At 42.6% G+C, this 16,713-nt stretch overlaps 1 protein-coding gene across 1 annotated transcript in view; it reads left to right on the forward strand.

Annotated features, from left to right (window-relative positions):
* MYH15 (myosin heavy chain 15) overlaps positions 1-16,713 on the forward strand; it is a 79,057-nt gene that overhangs the window by 43,637 nt on the left and 18,707 nt on the right. Inside the window, exons 15-20 of the mRNA XM_088793754.1 lie at positions 3,770-3,960; positions 4,496-4,699; positions 5,043-5,155; positions 8,425-8,550; positions 9,128-9,190; positions 13,940-14,039. The gene's annotated coding sequence lies outside the window, so the exon portion shown is untranslated. The remainder of the gene's footprint in view (positions 1-3,769; positions 3,961-4,495; positions 4,700-5,042; positions 5,156-8,424; positions 8,551-9,127; positions 9,191-13,939; positions 14,040-16,713) is intronic.

Genomic DNA, 16,713 nt, shown 5'->3' on the forward strand with positions numbered 1-16,713 from the left:
GACCACAACAACAGGAGAGAGACTTCGAGGCAAAGGCAAAACCTTTCCCATGTTGCAAACTGGGTAACTCACTCAACTCGTTCTCTGAGATCACTCTTCCACTTGGTGAAGACTAATCCTGAGTGAGCCGGGCCTGGAGGCCTTTTGCTGGTGAAAAGGATGAGCAGCTGGTGTGTGTGTCATGTTTCTCTTGTTCAATAGATATTTGAGCACATAATGTTGGCCATACACTGGGCCTGATATTCTAGCCAAGGCTTTCTAAATTTTTGTGGCTGATAGGGCCATTTTTTTCTTTTAATTGCTGCAAATGTTATAATTAGCATAGTGTAGTCATTGATGGAAGGAGAGGAGGAGCTTTGGTGGCCGGCTTTGATCCTCTCCGTCCTAGACTCAGGAAAGGAGGACTGACATCAGTGACCAGCTGAAACACCAGCTGGTGACCGTAATTGCCATGTAAGTCCAGTCCTACCACAGGGCCCAAAACGGGGTAAAAAACAAGTTGGTCAGGTGTATCCTGAATCTTCAGGGGTCACCAGCTCTATTCCTCTAACTCAGAGTATCCAAGGAAATGGTGAAATGTATGAGTCTTCTCACTGCGTAGGTCAGGGTGCACCTGGCACATATTCTACTTTCCCAGACATACACAGAGAGATATTGTAGAAGGAGCTTTGGGGAATGAGGCACTGAATGTCCTTACTCTATCAAAATGCATTTGTTTGCTTTGGTTTGATCACCAGATTGGTTAGGCAAACTTTCTCTCTCTCAGGTCAGGTAGTAAATATTTCTGGCTTTGCAGGCCATAGGGGCTCTGTCACAACTATTCAGCTAGGCAGTTGTAGCTTGAAAGCAGTCATTGACGTTGGAGATCAAATGGGCACAGCTAGATTTGGTCCATAACCCATAGTGTGCCTGCCCCTGGCCTATAGCCTCAGGTATATAATAATGTTCCATCATCTTTTCCTTCCGTACGGTCCACTCCTCTGAACTCAGTAATATCAAACTTTGCCACGTGGTCTTAATTTATATGCACATCTGACTTAATTGTTTTTATTGTACGTACGAGTCTCCGCCAGAAGAACGTTTAAATCTCTTCTCATTTCTAACTAAAATATTTTAGCATGTCTTCAAGAAGCAGTATCTCAAACTCAGACATGGTATTTAGTTGGTAAAATATCTTGTTAACCATTTTAAAGTTGAATCATGTGTACGGGAATTAGAGGCAATCTTACGTTTCTCTGACATAGATGAGCAGTACTGCAAGAGAAAAAAGAACCTATTGAATTGACAGTCCATAGCTTTTTCAAGTTTTACGTTTTTATTTATATTTTTCCTTTTCACATTTGGTTTCTCAAATTGTATTTCACATTTCAGGGGGGGAAAAAGGAACGTTTCACTATATTACTCTGGCCCTGAGTGCTTCATTTTTCTTAAAAAATGTACTTGGGGGAGTTTTCATTTTAAAGATATCTTGACTGTGCATGAATTGTGTTGACTGTCTAGCAGCCATTCTCTAGGTCGGTATCATATCCAAGCCTCTTAAACCACAGAACTTTCTACGTGTCTAGAGGCACTCATGAAGTTTCATAAACAACTGTGGGGAAAAGACAGTTTGAAACATTCAGTTTGTCTGCTTAAGTAGAATGTATTTCTCTGTAGAGGATTTTGACACCAGACTAGGCATGCTTTAGTGTTCCTGTGTAAGGAGAGTCAGCCGTGGCAAAAATGAGTGTTCCCTAATGGAAGACAGAGAAATGTCTTAAAGCTTTTAGTGATGTTGAGTGTGCACGTCCTTGTAAGAATTATGGGCTAGGATCGCTGTAACAAAATACATAGACTGGGAGGCTTAAACAACAGGAATTTATTTCCTCACAGTTCTGGAAGTTGCAAGTCCAAGGTCAAAGTGTAAGCAAATTAGTTTTCTCCTACGGCCTCTTTCATTGGCTTACAGATGGTCCCTCTCTTGCTGTCTTCACAGGGTCCTTTCTACGTGTGTACATCCCTGTATCTGTGTGTGTCCAAACGTCCTCTTCTTATAAGAATACCAGGCAGATTAGATTTGGTCCTACCCTAATGGCCCCTTTTACCTTAATCACCTCTTCAAAAGGTTCTGTCTCCAAATACACTCATGTTCTGAGGTACTGGAGGTTAGGGCTTCAATATATGAATTTGGGTGTGGGAAGTGGGACAGACACATTCAGCTCATAACAGTCTCTATTAACTTTATTTACTGGCATCCCTGTGGGATTCTGGTCTGGAAACTGAACAAAGGCCCAGCACGTAAGGATGGGTGTGAGAGGCTGACCTTAGCACTTCGGGGCCGGGGCCATGGGGTCAGCAGAGGAGAAGTACTAGCTCTGGGCTCCGGAACCCGAAGGAGTTATTGCCGTACATTTCCATAACTCTTCTGAGACCTCCCCCCAACAATGGAGAGAAGAAGAGTGGTCGTGGAAAGTGATGCTTCCACCTGTCACCCAGTCAGAAACTCTGGCCACCGTCTTACTCCCCGGCAGGCTGTATGCTTTCCTGATTGGCCTCAGAGCTCAGGACAAAGATTCAAAGACAATTCAGTGTGGAACCGAATTCTGACCCTAGACGAATATGTTTTCACTGTTTGACAGGCTTGGTGAGGAAGAGTATCTCTCTAGCACTAAGAATCTGTCTTATCTGTCCAGCTCTAGGCCTTGTTTCATAGCATGAGCTCAATAGGGCACGTATTAGTTATAGCATTTAAACTGTCCTGACTCACATTCACCAAATCTTGATGATTTCAAAGTTGTTTTTGTTTTTGTTGTTGTTGTTGTTGTTGTTTGCTCTATGTCAGAGTCCAGTATGGGGTGGGATGGAGAGCAGGCCACTATTCTTCAAGATTATTCCCAGGTTTCTCCCATCTTGTGATGCCATAATCTTCCATATGTGGCTAGCAAGTTTGCCACAGATGGGGAAGAGAGAGTACAGAAGCATACAAGTAAACAATTTGTTTTGGCAAGGCTTGTAAACTCTTCTGCCCATAGTCTATCAGCCAGAATTCAGCCGCATCTTCCCAAACTCACTGCTCGAGGGCTGGGAAATGATTTCTGTGGGTTCCCCAAGTTTTTTCATTGCCTTCCTGAACACATTGTTCAAGCTTCTGTCACATTGCAAATGTAATTTCAGCATAGAGCTGTTATTGTTAGGAAGGAATATTGAGGTAGTTCAATATCACACAGCAGGTGGCTTCCTCAGCCAACCTTTGGTTGTGCTCTCAGTCTCCTGGAGAAGGATAACCATGCTACTCTAGGAGAGTTAAGTGTCTGCAGGCCATTGGAGTGTATTGCTAGAGCTCAGGACTTGTTCTAACCTGGGTGGCTGTTGCTTTGTTCAGACATGTTTCATCATTGAAAATGTTTTAAATGTTATGCTTGTCTGAAAGAGCATCCCTCCTTCAGCCTTTGCCACTCTAGAAAATCCAGATATTTGCCCTAGACATTCCCATCAGAGGTCTCAAATAAGGCTAAGTCTGACCCACAGGAACCTCAGAAAGATTCTGGTGCTTTCTTTGATTCTTCCGGGAAATCGTCCTGGGAATCTAAGTCTGTTATGATGGGTATATGCTCACTAACCTAACCCTTCAACATCTGTGTTTCTAAAATGAAAACCCTTTAGACTCATTTTGTTAATTACCCAGAATTTTAATGTTTTTCTGTTTCCTACAGTGTTATGTACACAGCAGGTAACCTTTCTTAATTTGGGTGCATGATATTTTCCCCCTTGAATGTTATTCTAAAATTAGGAGGAACCAGCAGTGTGCTATTGACTCCCTGCAGTGTCATCTGGATTCTGACACTAGGAGCAGGATTGAGGCTACCCAGCTGAAGAAGAACATGGAAGGGGACCTTAGTGAGATGGAACTCCGCTTAGCTTGCCAACCGGCAGGTGTCAGAGGTCACCAAATCCCTGGGTCAGCTTCAGACACAAATCAAGGTACAATTGACTCTTGCACAACAGAGGTTTGAACTGTGCAGGTTCACTTATACACTTTTTTTTTTCAATAAATACTGTAAGTGTATTTGATCTTCTTATTTTCTTAATAACACTTTCTATTCTCTAACTTTATTGTAAGAATATAGTATATAATACATACAACATAAAAAAAAAATAGTCAAAATTCTACCAATAACTTTTGACTCCCCCAAATGAAACTACCAATAGCTTATGGCTGACTGGAAGCCTTACTGATAACATAAATAGCTGACTCACAGCATATTTTTTTATGTTGTATGTTGTTCAAGGGTAAAATTATAATATGGGGGTGGAGAATGCCTCTACTTATGGAAGCAAACCAAGTGATGGATCATACTAAGCAACAAAAGTGGGGACAACAAATCGAATCCTTCAAGAGAGCAGGAACATGCTTAAATTTAAACCGGTGGAGCTTTGTTCAGAGCATGTGTGAACAGCGGCATACCCCATTGAACTCAGAGGGATCTGTGCCCCATGGCCATGTTTTCTCTTGCAGGACCTTCGGATGCAGCTAGATGACAGCATACACAACTGAACAGTGGGCTGAAGGAGCAGGTGGCTATGGCTGAGCGTCGCAACTCTCTTCTCCAGCCGGAGCTAGAGGAACTGAGGTCCTTGCAAGAATAGGCAGCACATGGGCGCAAACTGGTGGAGGACGAGCTCTGAAGTCACAGAAAGAATCAATTTTTTCCAGACCCAGGTGGAGCCCATAACTCTCCCCATATGCATCAGCTAGTTGAAAGCAATGGTTTCCACACATTGGTCAGCCTGGGACCTTGCATAGTTGCCATGTCGAGCCTTGGGTGTGGCATATGAGGCAATAGGGGTAGCGCTTGGCAGCAGAGCTGTGATCACACTCCTCATTTAGTCCCAAATTTATTTGTTCCCGGGGACTGCTGTCACAATGTACCACGAGCTGGGTGGTTTCAAATAACAAACTTATTCTCTCACATTTCTGAAAGCTAGAAGTCTGAAACCAAGGTGTCGGCAGGGCCACACTCGCTCTGAATCGCCTAGATAAATCCTTTCTTGCCTTTTCCTAGCTTCTGGTGATGTGCTGGCAATCTTTGGTGTTCCTTAGTTTACAGAAGCATCACTCCAATCCTCGGCCTGTTCATGGCGTTCGCCCTGTGTGTCTTCGCACCATCTTCCCTCTGTGAGTATGTCTCTCTCCAACGTTTTTCTTCTTATAAGGACACCCATCATATTGGATTAGCACCTGCTCTAGTAACTTTGTATGACTTGATTACCTCTATGAAGACTCTATTTCCAAAAAAGGTAACACTTTGAAGTTTTGGAAGGTAGGACTTCAACATATGTTTTTGGGCGAGGGACACAATTTGACTCAAGACGAACCCTTCTGCCAGAAGAATGGACTGTCAGGGCATTCACAGGCAGGATGCTGGGGAGAAAGAGATGAACATTCCCTAGTGTCCCAGAACCACTTGTCTGCTTCTCCTGTGCCCTGTAAGCCACATGGTCCCCCGAGCATTCCAGGATTAAAAACAAAAAACAGAAACAAACAAAAAAGCTTATGCTTCAGAGCCAGAAGGTATCTAATAATTCTGAGCTGTTGCTGACAGCAGGATCAGTTGTCAGCATTCGGGCTTCTCACGGAAGGTTATGTCAGTGACACAAAGCAAGAATTCTTAGAATCTTTGCTATTCTTATTCAGTAGAAACCGTGGTGGTTAGGACAAATATGTCAATAGGTCATTCAACAAACATTTTTAGGGTCCTCACCATAACCTGGACAGTTATACATGGGATGGATACAACATGTCTCCATTGTCCTAAAAATGTGAAGATCTAAGTAAACAAATTGGAGCACTGCAGTGAGTATCGTGGTAGAACAAGCACACGCTTTTGGAAAGCCTTCTCTGACAATCCTAGACTAGGTAGATGCACGTACACTTACTCTGAGTCATGAAGGACGTGTAAGAAGTCAGCCAGCTAGAGAGAAGAGTCAAGGACAGGGACATAGGGAGAAGAGGGAATTGGGAATGTTAAGGGAAATCGATATACTCGCTAGAGCATGAGGTTGCGGGTAGGAGAGATCAGCGGAAATGATGCTGAGTAAGAGCCAGGTCACCAGGGATCTTGAGTCTGGGACTGATGGAGTTCGAATTCTGTCTTGCATCTAATGGGAGGTCTACTGAAAATTTTCTGAAGGTGAACTTAAGAGATTTACATTTTAGGAAGTTTACTCTCATGACTATTATGGATGGATTAAAGGACCAGGGGCAGAACTGCCACACTCTGGGATATTTAGAAAAGTCTTTGGGGTCATTTTCGTTGCCATAGTGATTGGCATGTGCCATTGACATTTATTGGGCATGGTCTAGAGATATTAATACTCCTGTAAGGGATGGGATAATCCTACATCACAAAGACTTGCCCCATCCTGAATGCCAATTGTGTTCCCACTGAGAAAAAAAGGAAGTATAAACCAGAGATGTACCAGCTGGAATGCATTGCAATTAGTTTGACTTTTGTGTCCATGTGCATGACACAATCCTATTTGAATACCATGTGGTGTAGAACAAATAGGCTGTAGGTTATGTGCGATTCCCAGCGAGCTAACTCACATCAACGTTTTCTTTCTCAAGAAAGCTGATCTGAATACAATTAGTGGGATTCTTAGAAAGTAGAATATTGAATTTTTAAAAAGCAAATCATTCACTATCTGCAGTACTGAATAGCTATCGGTACAAAATCATTTGCTATCCGTATCATAACTGATAATGCACCCATGGATCTCAATATGATGAAACAACCACTAACTGAGTGAGAGATGAGGCCATCAACCAGAGATAGAGAGGAGATGGATCTGGGTGAAAAAATAAGCAGTTGAGACCTAGTCTCTAGGGCAGAGTTTCTGAAACATTAGGTATATAAGAGAAACTTAACTCACACAAAAATGCACATTCTCAGGTCTTGCCCCAGACCAGCTGAATCAGAACCTCTTTAGTAGGACCCAGGAATCAAGTGAGCTCTGAGGTGGAGCTGCGGGTCCAGAAACTACCCTTCCACCAGCGTATCTAGGAGATATTATGTTGCTCATAAGGACCTCTCCCCTTCACCATCCGGGGACACCTTGCAATTACTAATACACTTATCAGTCTTTTGGTAACATAATGAAACTTTTATGGAACCTTCTTAGGCCCTTCTGAAGTCTCAGACCTCTAGCCCAGAATAAACAAATGAGGCCAAACTTAATCTTGGCTAATGACATGTGTCCTTTTTCAAACCTGAGCTGTGACAACCTAGATTACCCTTCCACACAATACCCCCTAACCTCTTTCTTCCCCAAAAGAAACAAAGAGTCATTCAGCTTGAAAAAAGTTTTAACTATTATCTCTCTAACAGATTTTAAATGACTCTATGTACAAACAAATCATTTGTATCTGTACCTTCCTTTACAAAGAAGGAGTTTCTAAGGAGTTTTGTGCAGTGAGCATCCAGAAAACACTCCAGGAAAATACTCTTAACCCCTCTCCCCCAGGCTATACCATGGCAGTGGAAAGCCTGGGGGTGCACAGAGCCTGGCTCTCCATCAGGGCAGAGGATGGCAGCCTTGAGGAAGATGCTTCATGCCATCAAGGAAGCAGGGTAGAACCTGTGAGGCTGGAATACCTTTCTGTTTCTAACGCTCAGTCCTGTCACCAAGGGAGGCACTAGCTACAGGAAACTGAAAGGACGATAAGGAGAAATAAAAAATAGAAAGCTCATGCCTTTTATACACACTCTCTATGCTCAGGTTTCACACCCTCAGAAAAGCTGTGCTTCAAACGTGGACCAAATAGCAGTAAAAGGAGCTCCAGCCTCTTTCACATCCCAGGACGGAAAGAATTAGGGCAGCACCAGCCACAGAACAAAGAATCCTCCAGCGTGGTGGGGTTCCTAAGGGCTAGGGGGCGAGGCTCCTCTGAAAGACTCTTCCTACCCCCTCAATGCAAAGTTGGGTGGAAAAGAGATAAAAAGGAAGGGGTCTTTTTGTTGTTTTGTTTTTTATTTTTCCTCGAGCATCATGCTGGAAACTGATTTTTATTCACCAACCCCCTGCTCCCCAAATGTCTACAGTTGACCCCAACTTATACTGTGGAATATTTGCTTCTACCCTATCCAAAAAAGAAAGGGGGCGGGGCAGAAAAATCTATTGCTCAACGAATTGAACACCAAATGTATGTTTGGGGCTTGGAGGTTATCTGCATTCATCTCTCTTTTCTGATTCAGGCTACCATCTCTTTGATACTGAATGGTTGAAATCTCCTCCATTCAAATATGCCTTTGGTGGAAAGGGGCTTTTCTAATGAAGTATTGCATAGAATAAAACTCACTCCTGGCCATTGCAAGTCCCAAACGACCAGCTCGCATTTGCACTTCTGGTCTCAACTTGCATAACAAGACTGCTGCTTTCCCTTAGAATACAAGTCTGCTCAGCCAGAAGAAGAAACTGGAGGCTGATGTTGTCAGGATGCAGAAGGAAGTTGAAGATGCAGTGCAGGGATGTAGAAATGCAGAAGAGAAGGCCAAGAAGACAGCCACTGAGGTGAGTCCATTGACTGCTTGCTCACTCCTGACCTCCAGAGTTGACTGGAGCAGTAGCCAAGGGGCAGAGGCCAATCTGCAGCCAAAAAGGATTCCATTGATTCTCCATACAGCCAGGAGGAGGTTCGCTCACCCCTCTGCTCTCTGTTCCTATTTTGAAAAATTAGACCAATTAGCTCCTCTCCTCTAACCTCTTGAGGCAATGAAAAGGAGCACTTAGATTTCTATAGGCAAAACCTTATAGATGCAGGATATTTTTTGTTTTAAAGTTAAGCCACTTTCCACTTGTGAATCAATATATCGTGTCTAGAAACAATTCTTCCAGTGTTTCCTTAAAATAGCCATTTTCCTAGAGTATGTAAATGGTTTGATGATGATGATCTGGAAAGAATGCTTATTTCACTTACTTTTTCTAAGCCATACTACTGCTCAGAGTAGCGGAATAAAGTTGGTCAAGAAGGGCTTCAGGGCTGGTGTGTACCTTCTTTATTTGTGCATTTAAAATTGTTGATAGAAGTATTTTTCCTAAATGATGCTAAGCTCAGGGTTGGCCCCCAGCCTTGACTGTACCTTTGTAGGAACTGGAAGAAGACCATCTTCTGTTCACTCTCCGGGGGCAGACACAGCACTTCGCTCAAAAGGTATGGCAAGCAGAAGGCAATACTCAGCAAAAAAACAAAACATTGTGGAGGGAAAGAGGTGAAGGGAGTGAGGTGCAGGGAGACGGGTGTGTGTGCAGAGGACCCAGGCTTGCAGGTCCCAGCCTTGCTGAGGGGAGCTTGGGTTTGATTTTAGCCCCCATCCCCATCAAGTGATGTGTAGTCCAAATGCACAACCATAAGCAGCAGCCCTGACCTTGCTGTGTGAATGGAAGCTGATCAATCCTCTTCGTAAACAGGGTTTGGGAACGAGGGAGACAAGATATTTAGTTCAATTTCACATTAGTCATTTTGAAATTCAAAAGAAGGGAAGAGCTTGTGTCCGTATTTCCCTGGGTTATTTAGCACTTGGGAGCTAAACAAAACTTTTGCACCAAATCCTAGTTACTAGGTCACAGTAGAATCCAGAAGAATGGAGAAGCATGCCTATCCCTCAGCCATTTTGTATGAAGGCAGACACTTCTGCTCTCTGATGGCAAAGAGGTGTATGAAAGCTTGAAAATGGTAGGCCAAGGGAAAAATAATATGCTTAACATTTATGAAAATCCGCATAGATAGAAAGGAATAAAAATAGCTTCTAAGTCTGCTTGGTAAATTTATGTAGTCACACATTATGAAGACTGTATCTGCTTAACCTTGCCTTTATAAGGTTTTCTTGACTATGTTGAAAAATAAATTCACTATCTCTTCTCCCTCCTCAAATTCTCCAACAGTTCAGCTCTGAGTCCCAACCCCACATAGCAGAGCCCAGAATTGCCTCCATAATTCATTCTTTGCCCTCACCATCTGCACAGGCGTCTCACACTTAAATTATACAGATGGTTGGTAACTTGATAGACAAAGACACTTTGGCTGAAGGGGAATGTTCTTACATTTGATGCACTGAGAGATTCATGAAACAGTTCTTAATAATTGCATCCAGACACCAAGCCCTTGATGCATAGCCAAAGCCAAGAGCAAGCTTCACAAGCAAGAATTAACCTACCTTGTACCAGATTTTTGGCACTGACACCATCTGTTGCTGCCAAATTCCTAGATCCTAAACTTATTTGTAGTTGTGAATCACAGAATTATATAAGTGAGATGTGAGAAAGATTTTCATAGGCACTCCTCCGCACTCTTGCGGGTGCATGATGTTACAGGATATGTCCTGGTGCTTTATTCAACTAAAAATTGTTGCTTCAGTTGGTCATCTTACTTTCAGTACAGATGTTGTGTAATCATATTCATATGGTACTTCTTTGGTCTTTTTCCACCAACCCTCACCCTAATCTCTTCAGGAGCCCCTGCTATCTTTTTCTTTCTCTTTTTTTAGTTTCAGGTACACAAAACAATGCAATAGCCAGACATATCACCCCCCACCAAGTGACAACCTCCTTCTCCAATCTACTGCCCCCCAGACATCATACCTATCGATTACAATTCCATTGACTCTATTCCCTATGCTGAACTCCATATTCCATGATTATATATATTAAATTATAGTTCACATACTATATTATTCAGCTTCAGCTTCAGGTGTACAGTGTAGTGGTCAGGTATCGACACCATCCATGAGATCCTGATTGCCTTATTGTTTAACAAACCTGAGGCCTACAGAGGTTAGGGAGTGCATGGAGGGAAGAGATTACATATACAGAGGCAAAGCATGGCATTGAGTGAGACCAAGAACTGAAGACTGTGGGTAGAAACGGTAAGATCAATTGGCTGCCAGATCTTTTCAGTCTCCCTCCTTCCTTTCTAGGTAACAAACATGTCAGAGAACTAAAGAAAGAGCAAGATACCAATGGCCACTTGGAGAGGATGAGAAAGAATATGGCGTAGGCAATTAACGACTTACAGAAAAGGCTGGATGAAGCTGAACAGACAGCCCTGATGGAGAGTAGAAAGCAAATCCAGAAACTAGAACCTAGGATAGGAGCTGGCCTGGGTAATCATGGGGTCTTGACTGCTCCCAATTCAAGGCTGTATTGTCCTGAAAAATCACACCACATAGCCCTACCTCCCTCATCACGTTTGCTTGTAGCACTTTCAGACCTTTGAGAGGGTCAGGACTCAATGGATTCAATCATTCTTGCTTGACTTTGGGCTCCCTTTCTTGGACTGGATGAAATCTGCCTTCCCCCTTCCTGCTGTGCGAGAAGGCATCTCCTCCCCTTCAACCACCCCAGCTCTGGTGTCTTCACAGTCAGGTCACCTGCTATTTCACACGTTCCCTTACAATCTTGCTTCTGTGCCTTTGCTCCTGTTACTTCCTCTGCCCTTTTCCTAACAGCCAGAGAAAAGAGAATGGACATGACTAAATCAAGGATCAAAAAAGACTTAGTGAGGACATAGTAAGAGCTGACAGAAATGATGTAGTACTTGCCTTCAGGGAGCTTAAAAACAAATAGAAAGACCGATCTTGAAAATAGGATTTTTCAAGTTATTGAATCAATTCCAGTGACTGTGTACAGGTCATGTGACAAATGCTACAGGATGGAAAGAATATTCAACTGGGATTTGATGGCTCAGGAGGGCCTCTGAAAAATAAATTACTGTCTTTGCTCATTTATGGTATGTCCATACAATGGAACACCAATGTGCATTTGTGGTACCTCATCCATATAGTCATGCTGATTAAAATGGAATGAGGGAGAACTCTATAATATGTTCTGGAGATCATGCCTAGCCGTACAATGATAAAAGGTGCAGGCAGTGTGGAGAGTATACAATCTTCTGTGCAAAACAAGCAGGGGAAATATAAAGACATGTACACATTTGCTTATATTTTCAAAAAGAAATGGTGACAGGATAAAACAAAGACTAATAAAAGTAGCTAGGAAGGAAACACAGAGATGAGAGTTAGACCTTCTGAATGCACCTTGTTTAGTTGTTTTGATTGCAAAATCATATAAAACATTTATATGTTCTTGGTTAAAAAGAAAAGTTTAAATCAAAGAGAAAAATAAAACAAGGTAATCCCTACAATTTTAACATAAATGGAAACATGTGAGGCTAACTGTATGTCAAGCTGGGGGGCGGGGGCATAAAACACAAAGAGCAATTGTTCCCAGTGACTTTTAAACATAGTGTTTTGTCTGTACGTCTCTCATGAAATATATCAAAGGACAAAGCAAAAAAGCAAACAAAGCAAACTGCATTTGTAGTTTGAAAATAATATTGCTGCTAGAAATAAAACTAACATAATTATACAACAACATATATAAGAACCAAGATTTTTTAGGATAAGAGAAAAAAAAACAAATAACTTAAAATATGCCTTTGACCCCTAAAAATACATGAATACTACTAGTATTTCCAACTCAAATTTAAGATTACAAGATTTAATTTTATTTCCAATTGCTGTTTGTCCACTAGGAAGGCCTAGAATCAATTATAACTCAGTAGCAGTGAGCTCCTAAATACCAGATGAAGCTAAGCAATTATGGCTAATTTTCTTAAAAACAAAAATCATACTATCATTATCTATTAGAATTACATAAAGAAATATTTACAGGTGAAATTATATGATGTCTAGGATTTGCTTTAATACAGTAAATTTTACCTGAGGTGTTTCAATCACTCAAGAAACACAACAAACGCTTAACAAGTACTTAAAGTAAAGGGGGAGAGGTTTTGTTAGTCTCATGTCTCAACTGACAGAACTATGTGTTACAGTTTCCTGTGTGATCGGGATCCAGAAGATTTTTTTGTGTGATGGGCTTCATTCACAAGGAACTTGCACACCTGTTGACTCTCCCATCCCCATTTGTACCTCTCTGAGAAAGAACAAGGGACAGTATGGCTGAAGTGGAGGAAGGGAGGTGAGGGGAGTTAGAGATGGAGTCAGATATTCCAGGCACATTCGTGTCAGGGCATTGGGTGCAGTGTAAAGAGGGTGGTCAGGAAGGCCGCTTTGAGAATATAGCATTTGCTTCAAGAAGGCGGGAGAAAACCTTGGATATGTAAGGGAAGAGAAGGAGCACACAGCACCCTTCCCCCATCAGCCCCTTACCTCATTTCCCGGCTTATTTTACTCCCGATCATTTACCGACATCTAAAATAGTCTATATTTCACTTTGTTTTGTTTGTTTTTCCCCTCATTATACAGGGGAGAGATTTTTGTTTGTTTTGTTCACCGGTGTATCCCTAGCCCTGGGGCCTGGTGTGTAGGTATAGTAGGCATCAGAATATTTGTTGACTGAATGCTATGTTAATCTTGTTTGTATAACTCTATAAGGCTACAAGCAGATGATGGGTCTGTACTATAGCTCTCCCACAAAGCAGGGCTGTGGGGCTGTGTGTGACACAGACTTGGTCTGAGTTTTAGAGAGTCAGAGCTGAACATGGAGAGCGAAGCTTAGAATTAGGTAGTACATTGACTGAATCCTCAAAGTATGCTATATATAGCTTATTCTCTCTGTATACGTACATATACCCACACATACGTGTGTGTATAATTTTATCACCTAAGAAGGGAAGCTTGTCACCTCTGCATGGATTAGCCTTTCACATCCTTCATTGTCTAAACAGTTTTTTTATGAACTCACAGAGTTCATCCAACTCACTTTTGGAGAGACAGTTTTCCCAGAGAGGTTGCCCTGTTTAACCACGGCCAGAAAGAGAGCGGTTACCATCTTCCCTCGATGGTTTTGCTCTCTTTCAAATGCTCATGCCAACTGGCAAATGCGATGCCATCTTGGCTTGTTCCCTGCCAGCCTGTGGTCTGAGATCATGGTTTGTTTACAGGGAACTGGAAGAGGAGCTGGAGAGTGAAATCCGTCGCAGTGCAGAGGCACAGAGGGGAGCCTGCCAACTTGAGTGATGCCTCAAAGAGCTGACTTGTCAGGTACTCCAGGAAAGTACTCCCTGTTTGTCAGGGCTCTGCCCTGAGAAAATGGGCTCCTTCAAGCTGGAAAAGGCCTTGTAGGTCTCCTGCACTTCTGTCTCCATGTTTGTTGTCTCCCTCAGTGGTAGACATTGACTCACCCCTTCCAGGGCTCCTGTGCTATTAGTGGTTTGGGTTGGTCCTTTTTCAGAGCTCTCAGGAAGCCAAATGTGAGCGGCAAGTTGCAATTAGAAGTAAAAAGCTATTTATACTGTCCTTATTTTTTCACACATAATGTCTGCAGCACTTTCAGAAATATTCCTTCCTGTGAGAGGCTGTGTGAGAACAATGTGTAAATGAAGTGCCTGGCAGAGGCTTAGGTTACTCAGCAGGTTACATGGGACACTGACTAAAACTGGAGCCAGGGGCAGTTGCACTCCTATTTTCGGGTCACACTAACACTCCAGGACACCAAGGACTCTATTTGGTGCTGGTTGCAGGTGGAAACATAGTGCATTGCTGACAAAAGGCCTCCAAAGCTTTCTCACTGTTTTTCCGTTGGCTAACATTGGTCTCAAGCAAATAATTGAAAAGAAGTGGGCTGCCTTCTTAACGTTAATTAAGGTATTGCTAAAGTAACAATCCAATCCTTCACTTCTGTTTTCATTTTCTAACCTTTCTTCCCTTGTCTTCACATGGCGTAGACCAGAGAGTCCATTACAGCAGAGGCTGTATTGTGTGCCACTCTGGGGCCTACCGTCTTTCTGGCACAGAGTAGGTGCACATATTTCAGTTACTGAAAACAGATGCCAGAGGTCACTTTCTAGCCCTCTCCCGCTGCACAATATAGCTTATTCCTGTGAAAAGGCAGACTCATTCTAGGATCTCACTTCTGCAGTGACTCCAGCAGTACCAATGCACTCTGGGCCCCGGTCCTGATTCTGGTTCCTGCGGCTGCCTTGTTGTTAGAAACCTCAGTCTTCTTCCCTTGCAGCAGGAAGGAGAGTGTTGATAAGAAAGCAGAGCACTTCAGACACATCGTCTTGAGCTAATTAAGATGAATCGAGCTGTTCACACAGCTCTTCTTTACTGAATAAGATGAGTTAGTGTGATGCTTCTATAGACCATGCTAGGTATATCAGAGCCACTGAGGAGTCAGCCTGTGGTTGTGTGGCTCAGGAAGCATGCACCTGGGGAACATAAGAGATGTGCTATTTTACTCTCCTTTTGAGGGGGTTGGGGATGTCACCCAGGTGGAAGTAGTGAAATGCTACTTGTTAATAATGTCTGGATTTTTCTTTTTCTTTTCTTTTTCCTATGGGTTATTTTTACTTCTGTAAAAATAAGTTGTTTTCTTGTGTAAACAGCTGCATTATAAAACAAACCACCAAAGCTATTTGATTGTCATTGTCCCAAGGACTGTATTCTTGTTCTAGTATGTTAGATCTTTGTTTCTTCATAGCAATAATCCTTGTGTTTCCCAGGTACTAGGATGAAGGTGTATTTCTTAATTTCTTCCAAGTGTCTGCACAATGCTTATAGTTTATCTATTCAATTATGCAATGATTTTCTGCCATCGAATCAGATAACACCTATTGAATACCTATTTTATGCAAATAATAGTCTAGACCCTGTAGGTTTAAAGAGGCATTAGAGAGCCCTTCACATTCCTAAATATCAATACCAGCTTTTAAAATATTCAGGGTGGGTGCTGAGTCAGTTGAGTCTGTTCCTCCTTCGACATCAGAATAACCACCAGCACTATAAGGCAGGGAGTTTTGTGATATTTGAAGCAGGCATCAATATAGTTTTCCTTTCCTAGGAAAAATCTTCTGGGGAGATCCTACTACATTGGAAAGGGAATCAAGTGTGGCCCCATCCAGAACAGTTCTATAGCCAGTCCCCACGGAGCATTTATCTTCCCCCATATGTTCCTCTAACATTTGAAAACACCCTATTTTCTCTCTCTGGTGGCTAGAAAAATGTACTATAAAGCAGAACATAAGATTAGAAACTTGTAATTGTTATAGAAGGTAAAGAAAGTGTTTCTGCGCCCACTCACCATCCACCCGCTCTATTTGCCTTTGACCACTTCCTATATTCAGGGATCTGTGTGCAGATGTTTGTTAGTTAATCCTTACAAATCTAATTGCAGATGTAGTATCTTCATTTATAGGGATAGGTAAACAAAACTTGGTCTTGGAAGGGTTCTCCAGGAACCAGATGTCAGGATGGAGTTAGAAGTACAAGAGATTTATTGAAAGTAACTCCTGGGAAAAAGAAAGGGATGAGCAAGCAGGATCAGGCAGATAAAGCCTTCAGACCACAGGGCAAGTCTGACACCCATGAAAGGCAAGGATGAAGGAAGAAGGGTCAGAAAGAAGCCTCAGATGGCAGTGCAATTCCCAGCAAGTCCCGGCACAGAGATTGCCCCTATGGGAGTCCCATGTAGGGCGGAAACGGCCAGACCTTAGTAACTCTGCTGTGCCGAGTCACTGGCAGGGGCTGCCTGGGGAGTTTGTGATCTCCCTGTAAATGCTACAGCTGATCCCAAAGGTACTGCAGTTGGAGGTTTTCGGGAAGCTGTTCTCATCAGAGCTGAATGGCAAGTTTCTTAAAGGGAAATGTGAGCAGGTGTTCCCACGTGACTTAATGCCTCTGATTGGAGATGTGAACCGAGGCCTAACCAAGGCCT

Source organism: Rhinolophus sinicus, chromosome 17 (assembly GCF_057876585.1).
Source record: "Rhinolophus sinicus isolate RSI-liver-muscle chromosome 17, RSI-T2T, whole genome shotgun sequence".
Taxonomy (NCBI): Eukaryota; Metazoa; Chordata; class Mammalia; order Chiroptera; family Rhinolophidae; genus Rhinolophus; species Rhinolophus sinicus.